The sequence below is a fragment of the Triticum urartu genome, chromosome 4 (genome assembly GCF_003073215.2).
Source record: "Triticum urartu cultivar G1812 chromosome 4, Tu2.1, whole genome shotgun sequence".
NCBI lineage: Eukaryota > Viridiplantae > Streptophyta > Magnoliopsida > Poales > Poaceae > Triticum > Triticum urartu.
The window spans coordinates 66,183,701-66,193,418 of NC_053025.1; positions in this window are offsets into that span (position 1 = coordinate 66,183,701).

Genomic DNA, 9,718 nt, shown 5'->3' on the forward strand with positions numbered 1-9,718 from the left:
TAAACATCACATGCAATCAAAATATGTGACATGATATGGCCATCATCATCTTGTGCCTTTGATCTCCATCTCCAAAGCATCGTCATGATTTCCATCGTCACCGGCATGACACCATGATCTCCATCATCTTGATCTATATCAATGTGTCATCACATGGTCGTCTCGCCAACTATTGCTCTTGCAACTATTGCTATCGCATAGCAATAAAGTAAAGCAATTATTTGGCGCTTGCATCTTATGCAATAAAGATACAACCATAAGGATTCTGCCAGTTGCCGATAACTTCAACAAAACATAATCATCTTATACAACAACTTATATCTCATCACGTCTTGACCATATCACATCACAACATGCCCTGCAAAAACAAGTTAGACATCCTCTACTTTGTTGTTGCAAGTTTTTACGAGGCTGCTACGGCCTGAGAAACAACCATTCTTATCTACGCATCAAAACCACAACGATAGTTTGTCAAGTTAGTGCCTGTTTTAACCTTCTCAAGGACCGGGTGTAGACACACTTGGTTCAACTAAAGTTGGAGAAACTGACACCCGCTAGTCACCTGTGTGCATAGCACGGCGGTAAAACCAGTCTCGCGTAAGCGTACGCGTAATGTCGGTCCGGGCCGCTTTATCCAACAATACCGCCGAACCAAAGTATGACATGCTGGTACGCAGTCTGACTAATATCGCCCACAACTCACTTGTGTTCTACTCGTGCATATTACATTAACGCATAAAACCTGGCTCGGATGCCACTGTTGGGGAACGTAGTAATTTCAAAAATTTCCTACGCACACGCAAGATCATGGTGATGCATAGCAACGAGAGGGGAGAGTGTTGTCCACGTACTCTCGTAAACTGAAAGCGGAAGCGTTAGCACAACGCGGTTGATGTAGTCGTACGTCTTCACGATCCGATCGATCAAGTACCGAACGCACGGCACCTCCGAGTTCTGCACACGTTCAACTCGATGACGTCCCTCGAACTCCGATCCAGCCGAGCTTTGAGGGAGAGTTCCGTCAGCACGACGGCATGGTGACGATGATGATGTTCTACGGACGCAGGGCTTCGCCTAAGCACCGCTATGATATGACCGAGGTAGATTATGGTGGAGGGGGGCACCGCACACGGCTAAGAGATCAAGAGATCAATTGTTGTGTCTTTGGGGTGCCCCTGCCCCCGTATATAAAGGAGTGGAGGAGGGAGAGGGCCGGCCCTCTCTATGGCGCGCCCTAGGGAAGTCCTACTCCCACCAGGAGTAGGATTCCCTTTTTCCTGGTAGAACTAGGAGCCCTTCCATGTAGTAGGAGTAGGAGGGAAGGAAAGGGAAGGGAAAAGGAGAAGGAAGGAAGGGGGCGCCCCCTCCCTAGTCCAATTCGGACCAGCCCATCGGGAGTGGTGCGGCCACCCTTTGGGGCCTTTCTCTCCTTTCCCGTATGGCCCATTAAGGCCCAATAGGAATTCCCGTAACTCCCCGGTACTCCCGAAAATACCCGAATCACTCAAAACCTTTCCGATGTCCGAATATAGTCGTCCAATATATCGATCTTTACGTCTCGACCATTTCGAGACTCCTCGTCATGTCCCCGATCTCATCCGGGACCCCGAACTCCTTCGGTACATCAAAACACATAAACTCATAATATAACCGTCATCGAACTTTAAGCGTGCGGACCCTACGGGTTCGAGAACTATGTAGACATGACCGAGACACGTCTCCTGTTAATAACCAATAGCGGAACCTGGATGCTCATATTGGCTCCTACATATTCTACGAAGATCTTTATCAGTCAAACCGCATAACAACATACGTTGTTCCCTTTGTAATCGGTATGTTACTTTCCCGAGATTCGATCGTCGGTATCTCAATACCTAGTTCAATCTCGTTATCGGCAAGTCTCTTTACTCGTTCCGTAACACATCATCCCGCAACTAACTCATTAGTTGCAATGCTTGCAAGGCTTAAGTGATGTGCATTACCGAGAGGGCCCAGAGATACCTCTCCGACAATCGGAGTGACAAATCCTAATCTCGAAATACGCCAACCCAACAAGTACCTTCAGAGACACTTGTAGAGCACCTTTATAATCACCCAGTTACGTTGTGACGTCTAGTAGCACACAAAGTGTTCCTCCGGTAAACGGGAGTTGCATAATCTCATAGTCATAGGAACATGTATAAGTCATGAAGAAAGCAATGGCAACAAAATAAATGTTCAAGTGCTAAGCTAACGGAATGGGTCAAGTCAATCACATCATTCTCCTAATGATGTGATCCCGTTAATCAAATGACAACTCATGTCTATGGTTAGGAAATATAACCATCTTTGATCAACGAGCTAGTCAAGTAGAGGCATACTAGTGACACTTTGTTTGTCTATGTATTAACACATGTATTATGTTTCCGGTTAATACAATTCTAGCATGAATAATAAACATTTATCATGATATAAGGAAATACATAATAACTTTATTATTGCCTCTAGGGCATATTTCCTTCAGGGGAGGGCTACGGGGCTCTCATTCCCATCTACACCAGTACACCTACACTCCCAGTAGCAACTCATCTCCCCCATTGTAATCTGTCGAGGTACAAAAATCTATGGGACTAGTAAAGACCCCTTCGTGATTCAGCTGTGGGGATAGACGAGCACAAAGAGCAGATCCAGCAATCACACACTGAGTTTACCCAGGTTCGGGTCGCCGTGAGGCGTAAAATCCTACTCATGCTTTAGTGTATTGGATGTGTTTGTGCTCAGATTACAAGAGAGCGCAGCTTGCCGGCAAGGTGCATGGGAAGTGTAGCTACGTAGTGCAATTGAGCAGTGTTTCGACCTTTGTAAACGTAGCCATGGACCTCCTTATATAGACTAAGGGGTCACCATAATGGCAAAATGGTAATTACATAGGGTGAATAGTTGTTACAGTGCTATCATACCTAACTCTGCCGGATTAGGACAAAAGCATTAAATGAGCCCAAACACTACACTGGTACGCGTTGGTCCTATACAAACGGTTTTTAACCCCTTTCCACGACGACATTTGGAACCGTCGCCAAGTGAGTGTGGGCGATAGGGGGGTCCTTCCCACACAACGCAGAAACCGTCGGGGATATGCCATCCTAGCACACACGCTCGGCAAAATGAGGTCGTGTGCGACCGACGAGCGCTCAAATACGGAAATACGTACAGTAGAGATAAAAATACAATTATACGGCGAAATTGTTTCCGGTCGCAAGTACATCCCACACAGTCAGTCCCCGCTAAACGTTTCCGTTCGTATGTACATCCACTACTGGAATTAGCTTATTTGCCGTCTGCCTTTTCTTTGCCGTCTGCTGGCTGACGACAAAGAAGGTCGTTGTCGTCCGCTTACAGAAAATGGACGGCAAAGAATCTTTGCCGTCAGCTGGCGGACGACAAAGAATCTTTGCCGTCAGCTGGCGAACGGCAAAGAGAGAGGTGGGCCCCACTAACGAGCTGCATAGAAAAAACCTAACGGACCCCGTCTTCGTCGTCTGCTAGCAGACGACAAAGGATGGCGGGCGGCAAAGAGTTGACCTAACTAACAGGTCGAGCCCCACCCCAGCCGCCCTCTCTCTCTCTCTGTGTGTGTGTGTGTATGTGTGTGTGTTTCTCTCGTCTCTCTCCCCGACGACCCGCCGCCGCCCCCTTGCCCCGTCGCCCCGCACCCATCCCCTGCGGCACCCCGACCTCCACCGCACCGCCGCCGCCCCCTCGCCCAGTCGCCGCCGCCCGCCGCCGCCCCCTTGCCCAGCCGCCCCGCCCCCTTCCGTGTGTTGTCCCCCGCCCATCCCGCCGCGGCTGTCCGGCCTCCCCCTCCACCAGGCCGCCACCTCCTCTAGCGGCCCATCCATTGGCCGCCCCGCGCCTCCTCCACCAGCGATCCCCTGCAGGTGAGTTCTTCCCCCTTTTTTGTTTAGTTTTTTTAGTTTCTTTTAGTTTAGTTTCTATTTTAGTTTTAGTTTCAGTTTAGTTTTAGTTTTAGTTTAGTTTTAGTTAGTTTTAGTTTAGTTTATTTTAGATTAGTTTTAGTTTTAGTTTAGAAGAAGAAGAAGAGTAGAAGGAGGAGGAGGGATGAAGAGGAGGAGGGAGAAGAAAAAAGAAGAAGAAGAAGAAGAAGAAGAAGAAGAAGAAGAAGAAGAAGAGGAAGAGGAGGAGGAGGAGGAGGTGGGAGGGGAAAGAAGAATAAGTAGAAGAAGAGGAAAAGGGGAAAAAGGAAGAGGGTTGCCGAGGGGATAGATGGTGGAGCTAGTGGGTTGCCATACCCGAGGGCTCCCGGGGACGAGCGGGTTAGGGGTTCCTCGGTGTCGATGGAACCCTAAATAGCAAGTATCTTCGGTGCGAGATACATGTGGTCGTCGGTGTCGAACACTACATCCACGTCCCACAAGTGACGCAGGGGTCCTGCGTCCAGCAGCAACAGTTCTCGGCGTCGATGGTAGTCGAACACCATTGCGAATTTGTCTGGCAGCCTCAGAGATGACGACTGAAAGCTAAGTGTTGAAACTTGCACTACAAAAAAAATACACTTCCGTGATGATACGTGTTTGTCACAGTAGGTCGCATTTTTTGTCATGCATGTACATCCATGACAAATTTATGACAGAATCAAGATAGTCATACCTGTGCTGTCGTAGAAGTGTTCCATGACATTACCAAAATTATCATCACGGAAGTGTCCACTTCCATGACGATAAATCGCGCGTCACAGAAGTGCTTTCGTCAAGGGTGACCGACACGTGGCATCCACTGTAATGGAACGCCGTTAAGCTATCGGGTCGGGTTTTGGATCCGATAACCCGTTATCAGCCCCGACCAATGGGAAATTTCCACGTGTAAAATTCTTATTGGCCGGACAAAACACGTGTCAGCTCATCAGTGGGTTAGATAGGTGCCTATGATACGTCGACACGTGGCACGGCCCAACAGAGGCCCATTCCTGTGAAAAGGCCGGCCCGTTTGACTTGGTCAAAAGGTGGCGGGCCGGCCCATGGAAAGCCTGTTAACGGCCTGTTCGCATATAGCCCATTTACAGCCCGCTAACCCAAGGCCCGTTACGCCCTATCCGAATTAGGCCCAGTAGCGTCAACTGGGCCATCCAATATGATTCCAGCCCGTTTTCACTTCTGGCCCATGATGTCTTTCGGCCCATATGAGGCCCTATGTAACTCTTGGCCTATTAACGGCCCGTGGTGAAACTGGCCCGTAATGAACAGTGTATCACTTTACACCCATTAACGACCCATGGCGAAACTGGCCCGTAATGAACAGTGTATCACTTTATACCCATTAACGGCCCGTTATTCCATTGGGCCGTTTCCAGCCCATGTTATCTTTCGGCCTTCTCAGAGCCCATTTATTCTTGGGCTCATTTCCAGCATTCATTTACTTACGGCCCGTTACTGTCATTTTCTGCTTGTGGGCCAAATTCAACCCGTGGTTACAGTCGACCCGTTTGTGGTCCGTTAATACGTTGGGCCGTTTTCATAGCGTCATCAAATACGGCCTATTAACGATGGCCCGTTACGGTTGGCCCATGAACGGACGATTCCAACTCTAGCCCATTTACGGCCATAATGCGACATGTTATTGGCCCATGTTTGGCCAATCGATCATACGGCCCGTATAAGGCCCATTGATGATACGGCCCGTAGAAGGCCCATTGTTTCTACGGCCCGTAGAAGGCCTACTGTTTCTATGGCCCGTAGGAGGCCCAGTGTCACTACAGTAAATATTAGCCCATGGTTATTGTGGCCTAGTTTTAAAAAATAGGTTATTGCAGCCACTAGTTAACCGCGGAAAAAGAACTGCAATGACTACAAGCAAACAAATAAACAAGACAACAAGGAAATAAATAAGCAAGCAACTAACGCTAGGCTATCACGGCTATTACACATATTACATCCACTAGGCATCAAAGTTCGCCACCAGTGCAAATATAGGGAACAAAGCAGCATATCATATACACTGGCCGTCAAAATTGGCCACCAGTGCAAATAAACGCAGCAGCAAAACAAGAGCATAACTGAAACAATTTCAGAAGAGCTCAAGAAACGTTATCCTGGGTATCCACCATGCTGGCAATAAGCTTAGCAAGCTGATTAGCTTTGTCCTGTTTGGCGCTAAAATCCTCCAATGCTTGATGTTGCACCAGAAAGTATGCATCTAAATGCTCCAGGGACTTCCACAGTCCTTCCGCTTCTTGTCGCAGCACAGCTGATCGATGTCTTTCAGCTTGTAGTTGAGACTCAAGGAACCGAACTGATTCAGACAGTGAGTTTGAATAGCTTATGCAAGCGGTAGTGGCCAGTAACTCCAACACTAAACCAAGACAGGATGTGTCACTATCCTGAACCTTATCTGCATTACTTCCTTTACCGTTGCTTAATAAGGCACTCTTCCCCAATATTCTGTCAGCATTCTAAAAGAAGAAACAAGCAGACACATAACAAGTTTAGCATGTACTAGTATATGAAACTCATTTCAGTGAACCAGTTCATTAGTAAGGTGGGCAGGATTAAACTACCAAGTTTTCTATTGCCAAGTACTAGTACATACTAAAAGCATCAAACAAACATATATCTATGTCCTATGGTAGCAATGGAATCTTAAATTAGAACAGTTGTTCTTCAGGTTTAGGCACTTGTTCTACATGAACAAAGTACAGTAAGACGTAAGAATATAATACTTAAAAATAGAAAATGAGCTCATAGACCTTACCACATTCTTGGTTCGGAACCAGTACAGAACAAGGCGTTCCCAGTCATCGTCTAGTAAATGTGTCTCAGGAGAACGAAAGGGAATTTGATGAGTTTCTTTGCCGGTGAAGTACGTTTTCTTCAGGTAATTCCGATACTGCCACCAAGCATTCTTGAAGATAGCAGAGGTATTAGCACAGGTTACCTCATCCTGAGTTTCCAAATCGGTCCTTCTCTATAGAGAAAAATGGGAAAATTTGCTGTATTATAACCATCATGGAGGTAGGATGTATGGGACGAAGCAAAGTAATTGCCAGGAATAACATTACTTACACATAACTCCTGGACAAACACCTGCAACTGGCATTTTCCTTCATCTTCAGTATAATATTTCCAAGATGGGAAGATACGCACATACGATTTAACAACATCAAATGTGATAAATGCTAAACTACGACTAGCTGGTTGTACTTCCTCCACAGGAATAGGCGTACTAACTGGTGGAGTTGGGGTTCGCCGTGATAGTACTGTCCCTTTGGGCACTGGAGCTGCCTTACTAACTGCTCTTGTTTGTGAGCTCTGTGGTGGAGATGGTGCTGTGTCAACAGGAACTGGGTTACTATCGGCTGGGGTTAGATTGGGTGAAGCTGGTTCTCTGTCCATCGTAGTAGGGGTACAATCTGTGAGAGTTTGGGTTATGTGTGGTAGGGCTGGTTCTTGTGCATGTACAACCGGGGTGCTATCTCCACCAAGAGGTAGCACTGTTTTATTTGAAGACCGTGTTTTTAGTCCGCTAGATACTGGCATCACCCGCTCCAATTCAAATGGCTGATAAACAGGAAACATAGTTGAATGTACAGACATTGTATGAGAGACAGATGCAATAGATAGTGTGGAAAAAAGAGGGCATGAAATAGTTGACATGTATATTGTTTAACTAAAATAGATAGCATGACATAATTTCACATATATGATGTCTATCTAAAGTGGATAGCATAGCATAAATAATTGAAAGATATGATGAATAACTAAACATGATCACATGACATAATTCACCTACATGTTATCTAAGTAATCAGGATCGCATCATTTAATTCACATATGTGATTTATATGCTAAACAGAGGGCATTCGATATGATGTCTGAACTAAGAACATGGTGTTGAATATTGTGTATATGATGTCTAAACTATGCAATGCAAGACACCGTATGCATGATATGAGCAGTATAACCGTGCCAAGTTAGAGCATACACCTCAGTGGGGGAATATGACTGGCCATCTGTCTCTGAATCCATCTCTGAGGAGCTATCGGGACCCAACAAGAGATCTGCTTCGACAGGTAGCACTGTCTGCTCTGAAGGCCTTGTTTTCACTCCAGATTTTTCCATCTCCCACCCAAATGGCTGATTCACAGGAAGAGTAGTTTAATGTACAAACATTGTCGACAAATGGAAATGTAATGAAGAAAAGGATGGGCAAGATATCATTCAAATATATGATGCCTGGTTAAACAGGATGACATTGCACATTTCACATATATTATGGCTAGCTAAAAGACATGAGACTGCATAATTCCCATATATGATATAGAAACTAAACAGGTGGCATTACAGAACATGTCTAAACTAAGCAGATGAGATATATGATGTCAAAAGTAGGCACTGCAAGGCAACATATGCATGATATGACTAACATCATCATGCCAAGGTAGAGCAAACACCTTGGGGGGTAAATAGGAGTGGTCAGCAGCGTCCGAATCCGTCTCAGAATAGATATCTTCCTCTGGATTACAATCTGGAGAGGGGTGGGGAGGGTTTGCCATTGAACCCACCATGGAGCGATGTCTGCATGACATTGTATTACCGCGTAAAACTCTTCTCTTTTTCTCTACATGTTCAGCATGACTGTGTACAATATCTGACATGTATATGAAAAAAATATGGTGAGATTATGTAACGAGAGCATGCAGAAATTTAGAGTGATGGTAACAACCAGTAGATCGATGTTTTTCCGTTGAACCAAAATAGCCCTAATGGATCGACATGAATGTATAGTAATAAGTGATGCAACAAGTGTACAACCTCTTTGCCGTAGCCGTGTCGACCTCAGCATCATTGGGTTGGTCGCTGAAGCAGTTGAGGCAGAGGTGGCTGACGGAGGTGTGGAGGAAGATCTGAGGAATCTGTAAACGGCGTCCAGGGCACTGCTCTGTTGTGATGGATCTTCTGTCGTTGGAGCAGTTCTGGTGAGCCGTAAGATGTCAATGCTGAAGCAGCACAAGACAGACATTGTCAATCTCAAGTGGGATTCTAATAGCATCTCCAATAGATGATGTAAAATGGATGTAAAATTAATATCACCAAAAACCACCTGACTACAACAGATGAGGTAAAAACTGTTGACTCTGAACTTAACTGTCGAAACTGAAATTTACTGCGGAATCTGAATGCTACTGTCGAAACTGAACGCAATGGTAGCAGAGAGGCACTTGACATGTAGTTTAGGGAGGGCATGCAATTCATCTTCAACCTGCACCCCCTTGAGCCGCCGGCCACCACCGGCCGAACCGCCGGCCCCAGCGCCGCCTCGCCACCCCAAAACAACTCGCCACCGCCGCCCCAGCCAGCCCTCTAGGCCCCCCGCCCCCACCCTGAACCCTAAGATAGATAGTGGGGTACCTCTCCGGCGAGCCCCCGTCCCCGCTGCGGGTGGTTCTTCCTTAACTCTGGCGAGCCCCCCCAACCCCTGAAAATCGACTGACCCAAAATTTGATTCAGTCGAATGAAGTGTGGCTTAATTGGAGCAGAGCAGCAGCACGAGCGAGGGGGGAGCAGCAGCAACAGCTGGGCGAACGAGCGATCGAGCAAGAGCTGGAGCAGCAGCAGCACATCCGCTGGTATGGACACCGCCGCCAAAGGGGCCTCGCACTGGGGGAGAGCCGCCATGGAGATGTCGCCCGCGGCGCCGACTTCAAGGTAGCCGCTCCATGGGGGTG